At 34.9% G+C, this 14,180-nt stretch overlaps 1 pseudogene; it reads left to right on the forward strand.

The window, feature by feature from the left end:
• The first annotated feature begins 7,721 nt into the window (after positions 1-7,721).
• On the forward strand, positions 7,722-13,671 carry LOC120129457 (annotated as a pseudogene).
• The last annotated feature ends 509 nt before the right edge of the window (positions 13,672-14,180 follow it).

Here is a 14,180-nt window from a genome sequence, read left to right on the forward strand (position 1 = left end):
ACAGATCGGGAGCTACTCGAGATCGACTCGGTCAAGGCTCGATAAATACTCGGATCGAATGAACTCGACTCGAACTCGAGCTCGACTCAAATGCTTAACGAGCCGAAACAAGCTACTTAATATTCGACTCGAAAAGTTTGTGAGCTGCTCGAAAGTATATTAAGATTTTATTTTTTTTAAACAAATTATTAATAATATTAACATTTATGTGTTGATTTAAAAAAACACAGTAAGACTTTCATGTATTTAAGGTTCAGGTTCGAATTTGAGTTTGAGGTTTCAATCTAGTTAAGTTTTAAAAAAATTATTTCGAGCTTTTTTGAGCTACTTACGAGCTTCAGTTCAGGATTTTGAGTTCGAGTCGAGCTTAAAAATTTTAAGCCCGCGAGTTTTCGAGTCGATTCGAACTCTATTTCAGAGTTTTCGAGTTGAGTCGAGCTCAACTCGACTCGTTTACACCCCTAATCATGGTATTAATCATGTCGTTTTTTTAATTGAGAAATTGATATTTAATTAATTCGATATCAATCATGTCAAAGATTTAAAGTATAAAAGATAAATTGTATCTATCAATGTTATTATATTTTGATTGTGTTGTGTCATTAGTTAATGGAATACTAATTTAATAGAAAATTTATTAAAATATTATTTTTATAATTAAAAATTAATATTGTATACATCAATCCTTTTATCTTTTTCATAATTTCATAATATTTAAATAAAATACTTAAAACCCATTAAAGATCAAAGCCGTACATTTACAATTTTTTAAAAATGAAAAACAAAATCATAATAAAAAGTTACATAAATAAAATATTAAAAAAACACATAAAAGTAAGTGAGGTGCATGCACGAGCGTACTGAGGTGCAAATTCAAAGTTAAACTGTGAAACACTGGTACGTTGCATGTTCCATGTTTGTTACTCCTTACTCTTTGAATTAATATTAAAATTATATTTTTATTTATTTATTTTAAAATAAATTATTAAACTTTGCTTTGTTTAATTATAAGTCCAGAATTCAAATGATTTAAGAAATTGATTCAATAAAATGTATTAGTTGGGTTTCTTTTATTACGATTATTTTAAATTGGGTGTTATAAAAATTTATTGTTGAGAAGTTTATTAATTTAATTTATTTCATCTGTGTCGGATTTGAACATCAGATATTGCACGAAGTATGCTAAAAATTGTTACCGAAATATAAAACCTTCACACGAGTCTAACAGGATAACATGGATAAAGTTAGAATCAAATATTGAGAGGTACAAGTAGTGACGGATGAGAAAATTTTTAAAATATGGTCCAAATTTTTAATATTCTTTTTTAACAAAATAGATTTGCAAATTTTCTTTTTTTTTATTTTTTTATTAAAACGTTGAACTAAAATTTAATAATTTATTCAAAATAATGTAAATACATTTGCCTCCCTAGGGGCTTAGTGCATCCGTCTTTGAACACAAAAATTTATTAAGTATTTAAATCTAAAAATTAAGATTAATATATCCCTTATCTAACATACTATTTGAGGTGACACAACCCTTATTTATTTTATATTTAAACTAACAAAAACTTAAAATGTTATTCTATTAAAATATTTGAGGTGACACAACCCTTCCCCCACCCAACAAATGACTCCATTCCTATATAAAGTGACGTATGTTTTCATAAGTTCTCTTTATTTTTTTAAACTAGATAATTTAATTCTGTTAATATTAATTTTATTATATCCCTAAAGATATAAATCTTAGAATTGACTGTTAAAACTATGAAGAACACCTCCTGGAAAAACAAAAGAACAGAAATGGAGTGATGCAAATCAAAATGTAGGCTAAAGAATATACCCAACCCTTGGTCAAAAGACATGTTAATATAGCCACGCTGATTGCCTCCTTCATGGTTTAACTGAAGGTTTAACCCAACAAAGGACAGTTGGCATAACCACCTAACAATTTACCAGAAACAGTTAGCAAAACCAACAGCTAACGGCTCCAGCTGGCAACCCTTCCAGTCGGCAATGCTCAATTCTTAACATTCACCCGTTTTTCAACTTCTTGAGGAAAAAAAACTTAATTCTTGAGCAGTTGAAGCCTCTGCAGTGAGAAAACATTAAGCTTTTGGCGTAACTCCTGAAATCGAGTTGTAACTAACGGCTTGGTTAAAACATCCGTAATTTGACAATTTGCAGGAACATAATTGACTATTAGTTGCTGGTCCATGACCTTCTCCCTAACAAAATGAACATCAAGGTCCACATGTTTAACTTTAGCATGCAATACTAGATTAGCAACCATGGCTACTGTGCTGGTATTATCACACCATATAACCGGAGCTTGAGACAGTTCAACATTCATATCATCTAGAACTGCTTTAACCCACAGAACCTCAGCAGTAGTATCAGCAAGGCTTCTATATTCTGCCTCAACTGTTGATCGAGACACTGACATTTGCTTGCGTGAACTCCATGACAACAAATGACTACCTAGGTAAACAATACCGGAAACCGATCGCCTATCATCGGGATCACTACCCCAATCTGTATCCGTAAAGGCCTTGATTTGAAGTTGCCCCTGTCCTTTGATCAACCATAATCCATTGTACCTTTTAGGTAACGTAGAATGCGTTTAACTCCTGCCCAGTGAGCTTCACAAGGGGACTACATAAACTGTGCTACCTTATGAACCGCAAAAGCAATGTCTGGTCTAGTATGACACACATACAATAGTGCACCAACTGCACTTCGATACTGTTGAGCATTGACTGGACCTCCTGCATCTTTTGAACTTAACTTGGGTGTAATAGGTAAGGGTGTGTCCACTGGTTTAGCATGAGCATTAAACTTGGTCAACAGCTCCTGTACATACTTCTTTTAACTCATAAACATTCCAGTTGCTGTATGAATAGCTTCAATGCCCAAAAAATAGTGAAGAAGCCCGAGATCCTTTAACGAGAACTTGTCATGTAGCTACTTCTTAACTTCGTTAACACATTTCTCAAAAGACCCTGTGATAAGAATGTCATCAACATACACAACAACATATGTGATATCATACTTTGTGCCACGAATGAATAACGAGCTATCAGCTCTAAAAGGTCGAAATCCCATGTCACACAAGCATTGTTGAAGTTTTTGATACCAATTGTGAGGGGCTTGTCTAAGTCCATAAAGTGCCTTTTGAAGCTTGCACACTAGCTTTTCTCCATGATCACCAGTCTGATCGAACTCTTCTGGTTGAACCATGTATACCTCCTCCTATAGATCACCTTTGAGGAAAGCATTATTAACGTCTACTTGATAGACTTGCCATCCACGTGAAGCAGCAACCGATAGTAGTACATTTATCGTGAATAATCGCACCACAGGACTGAAGGTGTCAACAAAGTTGCATCCTGGTACTTGAAAGTACCCTTTTGCGACAAGCCTTGCTTTGAATCTATTAACAGAACCATCAGAGTTGTGTTTAATGCGAAACAGCCACTTACACCCAATGGCCTTTCGATCAGCTGGCAAATGAACCAACTTCCACGTGTTATTATCAGTCAACGCCTTGAACTTCATTTCTACTGCAGTACGCCAATGTTTATGTTGTAAAGCATCCTGCACATTCAGAGGAGTCTCATTAAACAAAGCATTATAAACCTTAGGTTTAAAAATTCCTACTTTGCTGCGTGTGACCATGCGATGCTTATTTGTGATGTGTCGAGCATCCACACAGTTATATTCATCAGATACAGGCATGCTTGAAGCACCTGGCTCCTGAACACTTATTGAACCATTCTGATCATCATTTGGAATAGCACTCGAATGTGTAGGCTCACTATGAATATCCTCTAGTTGAGCAGCAGCTCTCGACACAACATCTAGCTCTTCTTCCATTGTGTGAGCTCTATCATCATGACCAGCACTTACACCAGGTGTGTGAGATAAATCAGCCATAGTATCTTCCACCATATCAGGTACATTAACCGGATTATCACACCTAGTATCCTCGTGATCGATCATGTTGAGTTCCTTGCAAGGAAAAAGAACAGTCCAGTCGACTTGTTTAACATCTTTATTGATGCCAACATGCTGAGACACACATGGAAACATTTTCATTGAACACCACATGTCGAGATATATATAAACTACCTGATTCATCAAGGCATTGATATCCATGATGTTGTGGAGAGTAGCCAAGAAATACGCACGGCTTAGACTTGAAGTTAAACTTGTGTCGATTGAAAGGACGAAGACATGGGAAACATTGACAGCCAAAGACTCGAAGAAACTGATAATCGGGTTTCTTACCGTACAACTTCTCAAAAGGTGAGATCCCTCCAAGCAAGTCTACAGGTAACCTATTGATTAGGTAAACTGCATTAAGGATAGCATACGACCAATATTTGAAGGAAATGGCTGACTGAGCTAGAAGCGTTAGGGCTGTATCAATGACGTGCTGGTTTTTACGCTCAACTACATCATTCTGTTGCAAGGTATGTTGACATGTAACCCTGTGCTTGATTCTTGTAGCTGCAAGACACTGCTCTAAACCACAACTCACCCTCACCATCAGTTTGTAACGCAACAATGTTTGTTTAAATTGATTTTTAACAAGAGCATGAAACAAATTGAAAGCTTGAGTAATATCCGATTTATTACGCATCAGTATACCCAGACATTCCTGCTGTACATATCTATAAACGAAACATAATATTGCCAGCCACCAGACTTAATCGGTGCTGGACCCCAGACATCAGTTTCTACCAGCTCAAACAACTAACTATAAACTGTATCCGATTGCAAGAATGGAAGCCTGTGACTTTTTCCTAGCTGACATGCAACACATATTTCACTATTATTGTGAACACCATTCTTAATATGAAATAGTGAAGATATAGTTTTTGACGCAGGGTGTCCCAACATTCAATGCCATAGCCATAAGCTTTTATTGGACTTAACATATTTTTCCTCAACAGAAGCAGTAACTTGATGAAGCATGCCATCCATACGAGCAGTTTTATTAAAGCAATACAACCCATTTTCCAGTTTACCTTCTAATGGATTCGACCAGTTTCTTCATCCTTCACAAAGCACTTGTCTGAGTGAAATTCGAGATATACATTGTTGTCTTGTGTAAGTTTAGAAACGGATAACAAGTTCCTAGTTATTTTTGGAACACACAAGACATTCTTTAGCTGTAAATCAATGTTTGGCAATCAATGGCACATCACTTATATATGATATTGGTAATGTAGAACCATCACCAAGGTAGACCTTATATTTTCTTGAGTATGGTCGACCCAAGGATGCTCCAGCTTTGTCGTAGGTCATATGGTGTGTAGTACCAGAGTTGGGATACCATTTGTCAGCAGCAGACAGAACTCCTTTAGTAATGAGAGAGTTGATTTGCACAGTGTCAGTGGTGGCATCTTCAGCAACCACCTCATCTCCTGCAACTGTATGAACAAACGGATTATAAGACGAATCATTAGCATCATATTTACACACATTGACCTGTATCTCATTAGTATCTCTGGACTGCCTCGAAGTTATGCCTTTAAAATTCTCATCGAAGCGATGCCAACACCTATCCACTATATGACCAATCTTCTCGTATAATTGACATTAATGCCTAGGTTTGCCCTTGTATTTATTCACGTTCTGAGTTTTTTCACGAGAATCATTCGACCTATTACTAATGTAATACCTGTCACGATTACCATTAGCATTTCCTCCATTGTAATTATTATGCCTGGTCAAGTTTATGCTGACCGCTGTCTTCATAAGGTCACCAATCCTCGATTCAGCATCAATGAGAACCGAAGTGACAGTGTCAAAGGTATAAGGTTCACGACTCACTGTTATGGCTGCAACAAACGGTTCAAAAATCGCCTGGAAGCCCATTGAGTAATGTAATAATTTGATCAATCTCAGAAATCGGGCTTCCACTTGTCGCAAGTAAATCACGTATCTCTTTGATTTGTGTGGAAAATTCACGTACAGATAGGTCTCCTTTTTTAAGAGACCTGAGTCTTCCATGCAAGCCTCATAATCTTTGTAGTGGGGAGCTTGGAGAACATGCTGAGAATCGTATTCCAGATCTTAGCAGAGGTATGTGCTCCTACAAGTTGAGGAAGAATGGATGAACTGATTGTTGAAAGAAGCCAGGATGCCAAAGAACTATCCTGCTTTTTGTGCCGCCAGTACACCGGATTTACTATTAATTCACCAGACTCATCGATAATGGTTTGAGGTGGGATCGGCAACGATTCATCCAGCAGATGTTCCAGCTCGTGTCCTTGAATCATAAGGAGAACTTGCTGCTTCCAAAGAATGAAGTTGTTATCATCTAGTCGAACATTAACATACTTGTTCATGAATGGCGCCTCCATCATCCGATTATTGGCAGCAGCAGCACTACTTCCTTCTGATATTGCTTCGACTGCAACAAACAAGTCAGGCATGATGAGCAGAAAATAGAACCATCAAAGAGAGATCACCGTGAAGTACTGGCACTTGGATCGCTAGACATCTGATACCATGTTAAAACAATGAAGAACACCTCCTGGAAAAACAAAAAGAACAGAAATGGAGTGATGAAAATCAGAATGTAGGCTAAAGAATATCCAGCCCTTGGTCAAAAGACCTGTTAATATAGCCACGCTGATTGCCTCCTTCATGGATTAACACTGAAGGTTTAACCCAACAAAGGACAGCTGGCATAACCACCTAACAATTTACCAGAAACAGTTAGCAAAACCAACAGCTAATGGCTCCAGCTGGCAACCCTTCCAGCCGGCAATGCTCAATTCTTAACATTGACATAACCAATAAAATAAATAACTAACAAAAGAAATCATATTTAAGAGGGATACATACCTACTCTGAATATAATCTACATTTTTCATTGATAAGGTCCTTCTATTTTTTAAATTAAATAATTTGATCCTCTTAATTTAATCTCTATGAACTCATCAAGTGTTCTAAGCTATAAAAGAAAATATTATTCTTCTTAGAGGTTTTGATTCGAGCAGTTGTATTTTGTAGAGTATGTACGTTGTTAGTAGATTGAGAATGACCTAATCTATTAAAAAAATGTTAATTATATCTTTTAAATTTTTAGCTGACCATATTCCCATATGTAATGGGGTAAGGGGAGGTAGGGTAGTAGGCTACCCCCAACGCCAGGTTGAGAGTAGCTTCCGTGGAAGACCTCCGACATTCAGAATTAATTATATCTTTTAATATATTATAATCAAGATTGGACCATTTTTTTTATTAATCTGGAGTAAGTACAAGGTAGTATTTGTTCAAAGATAAACTCTCAACCTTTTGACATTTAAGGTTCACACTCCCTAATATATATGATACTCGAACTCGAATCCTTAAAGAATAACAACAATTCTTTTACCGTATAGGCTATTTGGTTCGTGGTCAAGATTGGAACCTTAAACATTAAAGTGCGGACCCATAAACTTAACCAGTGAAAACCAAGATGAGAGATGAAGGGTTGAGATCGAAAATGAGGAGATTCTTTGACACCACAATAAAAATTGCCAGCCTAAGTGAACAAGTCCCATTGGCAGCATGGCTGCACACACAAGCCAAGTGTTAGGGCTTAGGCCCATTTCTGTTTTCTTCTCAATTAACTCAACTCAGTTAAATTTTAACCAACCACCACCTCCTCCATCACCCTTTTTAAAACCTCTCCCGTTTTTCCTCCTCCTTCCACCCTCCCTCTTTGTTTTTGGTAATCCACCAGGATTCACTATTTTCACACCCCTACAACATACATGTATATGTATGTGTAATGTAAGCGTGTTTTATAAGTGGAAAAAGAACTTGACATTGTTGAAAAATGAAGAGGTCTCCAAGTTGTTCTTCAACCAATTCTTGCTTTGTATCTTCATCTTCTCCATCACCATCTTCTTCTTCTTCTTCATCGTCGGATACGCCTCATAACGTACCGGAGAAACCCAAGGCTAAAAGGGGTAGAAAGAACCAAAGCTGTGATCAGAAGAACAGTGCCAAAACCAACAATGGCAGAAGGAGCTCCATTTACAGAGGAGTCACCAGGTTTGGGTTTTTTTTTTTAATTTTATCATTTAATTAATTAAATTATACTGATTGGGTTGATTTTCATTGCATGTATGAGTAAATTTACACAGGCATAGATGGACCGGGAGATTTGAGGCTCACCTGTGGGACAAGAGTTCTTGGAACCATGAGCAGAACAAGAAGGGAAGACAGGTTAATTTTACTCTCTTTTTTAATGGAATTATTAAATGAAAAACATAAATTCAAGGAGATCTGAGTGATCTTTTGTTTATTATTATTATTATTATTACTTTATTGAGAATTTTCTTTGAAGTTTTATGTGTTTGTGTACTGACTTTTTGTTTTTACTCATATGGTCAATCTCTCAACGTTATTTGCGCTTTTTGGTTGCCGTCTCCGTAGTTTATTTAGGTAAGTCCTTCGATCTACTTGCATTATTTAATTTGAGTAAATATATTTTTAAATAATCATTTTTTATATAATATTTGTTGAGGGATTTTTCGATTGTGCGACTTAACAAGAGATGGGTAGGGGTCGGGTTGGGTCGAATTTTTGGTACACCCGACCCGAGAACAAGGAATCTTCCACCCGAGATCCAACCCGACCAGATCAAAACAATATTTCATCCGACCCCGACCCGATATATAACTTAAAAATTCGAACTGACCTAACCCGAAATAATAAAAATATTTTTTATTCAATAAAAACAATGACTTAATTAAATAATAATATATAACGGTATTATTGTAATTATTCCTAAATATGAATATATAAGGTAAAATTATATATATTTTCAGGTCGGATCGGGTATTTTTCACTCTAAACTCGAACTCGACCCGAACATCAAATTTAAAAAATCTGACCAACCTGACCCGAACCCATTTTTTTTGAAAAAACCTAACCCGATGGGTCCGAACCTGTCGGATTCGGGTTACATACCCATCCCTAGACTTAACTTCGAGCACCGGAACATCGTGCAATGACCTGATTAAGAGTTTGACTGTGTTGAGAATTTGAATGTAGGGCTGAGGAAAACTTGGATGACCAATTGGTGAATAGCGTAGAGAATCGAAATTAAGGGTTGAACGACTCTCTCCATTATTCACCAATCGGTCGTTCAAGATTCGTCAATTCTACAATCAAAGTCTTCAACATCGTTCAAGTCTAAATCTCCATTATTCACCAATCGGCCGTTCAAGATTCTTCAATTCTATAATCAAGTCTTCAACATCGTTCAAGTCTTAATCAAGTCATTCTATAATATTTGAAAGCGTCCTACACCTACACCCTACACGTGTCCTCTCTTTTCAAGCCCACTCTCAAGACCCACTTTTAGGGTAGGGTGATAAAAAATAGTGAAGCATTCATAAATATTTTTAGGATAGAATATAAAATTTTTAAATGATGAGTAAATAAAATTTTAGTATCGGCACTATTGTAAAATAATTAATTACGAAGAAAATTCAGATCTCAATGTGCACATGAAAAATTGCAGGGATGACACGTCAGTAAAATAAATAGTCAATCGAAGAAAATTTGATTTTCAAAATAAACCCGTGTTCACTCTCACCAAGTGTGACTCTGCTGCTGTAGAAAAATATTATCATTCCGAAGATATAATATTTAATTATTGGATATTTCATCGATCTTATAATTATTATACGTGAAATGCAGGGGCCTATGATAGTGAGGAGATAGCGGCTCGAGCCTATGATCTAGCTGCCCTCAAGTATTGGGGACCTGAAAAACTGAATTTTCCGGTATTTAATTAAACTATTAATAATTAGTTTATTATTAATTACATAAAATGGGTTAATTAATTTTATTAAATGAGGATTTGTGAGAGGAAAGGAATGATCATTACTTCAACGATGCAGAAAGAAAGATACGAAAAAGAATTGGAAGAAATGAAGAATGTGACAAAGGAAGAGTACTTGGCCTCTCTACGACGTCGTAGCAGCGGATTTTCCAGAGGAGTCTCCAAGTACCGCGGGGTAGCTAGGTACTTATTCTTATTTAATTATGTAAATATTACATAATTTATAAAAATATTATCGATTAAATTAAAAATAGAATATGAAATTTATTCTAGTTTTGATTCTATATCTTTTATTCAAAAAAAATATATTTTGCACGTCCTTTACATACTTAATATGATTTATATTTATTTAATCTGACTGCAGATTCTAGGCAATAAAATATTTAACCACTTTTATTTTTTTATTAAAAAAATAGATTTAAAATTATATACCACGTGAGTTTGGTAAAATAATCAATTTCAGTGGACCCTCTTCAATATTTTTGTTTTGTATGTAGTTATAGAAGTAGGTTTAGGAGTCCGAGAGGTAAATAATTGAAGTGTTATGTAAAATTAATTATTAAAATTATTTAAAAATATTATTCATTAGACTTATTTTTTTAAAAAAATTCATTTATAATATCAGAAGTTAACATTTAATTTTACTAAAAGATGTAGGGTAAATTACGAGTTTAGTATTCAAACTATTAGTTTTGGTTCGTTTTAGTATCTAAACTTTTAATTTTTCAAAATTATACTTAAGTTTAGTTTGTGTTTCTTTTTAGTACGTGTCGATAAAAACTTTAGTTTTGTTTTTTAGTATCCCGTTCAAATTCAATGTTAAGTTTTGAAAAGATTGAAAGCTTAGGTACTAAAACGGACCAAAATTTATAGTTTATGCTAAAAACGCATAAGTTTTTAACGGTGGAGTACTAAAATGAAATGAAACTAAATGTTACGTATGGTTTTGAAAAAATTGAAAATTTATGTTCTAAAACGTACCAAAACTGATGGTTTATGTATTAAATACGTAGTTTAGGTAATGTTTTATTCTATTAAACCGATGAATAATTTATGATAATTATTTTGTTTTTTACAGGCATCACCACAATGGGAGGTGGGAGGCTCGAATTGGTCGAGTTTTTGGGAACAAATATCTCTATTTAGGAACTATAGTAAGCTCTCTCTAGACCCCTTATTCTTTTTTTATTTTTATATATTTTTAATTTTAAATATATGTAAAAAATAAAAAATTTGGGTATACATTATATATTATCCATCCGAACCATTTGAAAATTTTGGGATGTCAAGTGATACTCTAATCGAAGGTTGATTCTCTGGAGGGTCGAAGCTAAAAAATTAGAGTTCAAAGTTGAAAAACTTTTAAGAGGTAAAAATACAATTTTAGTATTGTATTAGTTTAAAATTGTATAGTTTTACAAATTATTTTTGGGTTAAATAATTTTATTAACGTATAATTTAAAATAAAAAAATATTAGGGAGTAAACATTAATTTTACCATATAATTATCACTCAAATGTCACACGCTGCTATGAATGTCTAACTGCTTTGGTCTTTTCTTTCAACTTTTAATTCTTAATTTAGAGATGGCGTTTCTGTAATTAAGCTGCATATCTCTGTCTTGATTCAAAACTTTTTTATTTAATTTGCATGAAAATGGTGGCAGAATGGCACGTGACCATTACTCTCCCATCAAGAGATTCTGTTGCCTTTTAAATATACATAGATAATATTTGCTGAGTGAGAGGCAACAGAGATCACGTGACTTGGTGAGAAGATTAGGTTTGCTTTAGGTCACTCTAATTCCCTTTTAGGTTTTACTTAGCTGGCTAATAGTATTAGCGGACCCTTATTCCCATATGTAATGGAGTAAGGGGATGTAAGAGTAGGCTGTCCTCAACGCCAGGTTGAGAACAGCTTCCGTGGAAGACCTCCGGATTATGAAATGCCAATAATGAGTGGAATAATTGACAAGGCTACTCGAGTCTGCCTATTTATAGTATTTATTTTTAGTTTGATGGATTTGGATTGGTTGCACCAAAGGCACGTGGCTTTCTTTCCCTTTGTGTTTTAATGGATTTAATAGGGACATTACTTTTATAAACTTTTCAACTACTTCTTGAGTGGAAGACAAGAAACCCCAAACCCTAAATTTTCTACTTTCACTCTTGGTTGAATGATTAGGGTTTTAGGGGTTACCTGTCTCAATGACACCCCTGGGAATGGAGTTAGGATGGAGTGAAGGATATTAAACCCTAAACCCTAAATTTTATCAATTTCATTTATTAATTTGAGTAATTAGGGTTTAGGGTTACCTGTCTTATTGTATACATCTGGAATGGAGTTAGTATGGAGTGAAAGACAATAAACCCTAAACCCAAATTTTCTTACTTCATGCATGGTCTGAATGATAGGGTTTAGGGTTCGATTGTGGCATCTCGGCAAGTCTCACAGGATACCTTTAGGAATAAAACTAGGATTAAATACCGAGGGGTCATAATTAATTTGACTGATACTTAAATTGATAGAATCTAAAATGTCATTATACGAAAAGAAAAGTTGGGACGGATAGACCCCTCCCAAACTGTACGTGGTTCCGTCGCTGGGTACCTCTCACCATGTTTAGAAACAAGGGGTGATACCGGTCCGATCGATGCCTTGTGTCGTCGAGTTCCCTCCATCATGCTCTCAAATGGTAGCTTAAACAACATTCTGCCCTGTATATGATTACCAACATGTTACTCAACCCAAAAATCCAGATTGGTATGAAACATAATGCATTTATTCGAATTCGAGATCGAGTATCAAATATGAATGCATGAGTGCATACATTGTTCTAAATCTGGTAAAAGTTTAAGAGAAATTGTCATTGCAGTAATTAATTAGATTTAATGTCATCATGTGAATCCCTAATCTTATCTTTTACCTGCTAGACTTGAAAAGCTTGATCCACTTTATTTAATTTATAAAAATGTTCTGATTAATTTGTCTATCGCCATTTATTTATTTATGCTCTGTTTTTATTTGCTTAATCATTATTTATTTATTTATTTATTTATATTTTTTTTTGAAGACACAGGAGGAAGCAGCAGCAGCGTATGATATGGCAGCATTGGAGTATAGGGGGACCAATGCTGTGACCAATTTCGATGCTAGCCATTACATAGACCGTTTGAAGAAGAAAGGTATTGTGTTTGTCGATCAAACGCAAATTCCCGATTCCGACGAAGCTCGACGAGTAGAATCTGTAGGAAACGAACAACTTCAGCACTGCACCAAGAACAAGAACCGAATCACGAGAATCTGAAAAATCTGAACATTTTCAGTACATGCAAATGCAGCTTCTCTTCTGTGCATCGGCTGTCCGACAACAACAATGGCAGGTATCGAGCCTACCGATAGCATGAGCTAGCATGAGTTTCTGCATGGATTTGAGTTGACATCGTTTTTTGGTCCCGGACATCCCTCTCGATGGAACGATGAATTGCCTAACTTGTTCGATCATACTACGGGGTTCGAGGATAACTTCGACCTAGGTCACCTAGCAAGAAGAGGCTGATCGGAAACGTGTACGGATGATGCAACCGAAGCGGTGTTTCCATGAACATGGAAGACGATCATGGGAAGTGAGGCTGTCGTGTCCGTCTTCGGATTTGGATTCTCCGTATTCGTCGACGACCTCGGTTTCCTGTAACTACTGTTTAGTTGTTTGTATTGGAGTCTGTTGTGGAAATCAGTTGTGGATTGGTGCCGAAGATTCAACTTATCTTTGGGTTTTTTTGTTGTTTTTTCTTGTGCATTACTTTGTTTAATTAAATTAAAAGGGGAAAAAAGGAACTTAGACTGTTTTTGTTTGATCCTATAATCTCACCAAGTATATTTTGATTGAATGTGTGGTGTAATGGCAAGAGAATTATCTCAGAAATTCCATTCCCTTTTTTATAAAAATATTAGATCTCTATATATATTTTTAATAAATAGTTGCCTTAATCATTTTAATTCTTTAATTACATTAAAAAATAATATAATTATTAAATTAATTTTTTTAATCTAAACCATAATTTTAATAAACTTTATTTGCATGAGATCAAATTATATATTAATTAATTTATACAAATAACTTTGTAATACCATATATGGCAAGAATACAACACATAGAAAATAACTAAAATATTACATTTTTGAAAAAAAAAAGTTTATATTATCATATGTTTCAAGAAATAAAATGGGTAATTACAATTTTCATCACTTAATTTGAACTATATTCGTGTTTGATCACATAATTTTTGCGCCTAATTTGTCTTCTTCCCTTTTCTTATTC

The sequence above is a fragment of the Hibiscus syriacus genome, unplaced genomic scaffold, assembly GCF_006381635.1.
Source record: "Hibiscus syriacus cultivar Baekdansim isolate YM2019G1 unplaced genomic scaffold, ASM638163v2 tig00110500_pilon, whole genome shotgun sequence".
NCBI classification, from domain to species: Eukaryota; Viridiplantae; Streptophyta; class Magnoliopsida; order Malvales; family Malvaceae; genus Hibiscus; species Hibiscus syriacus.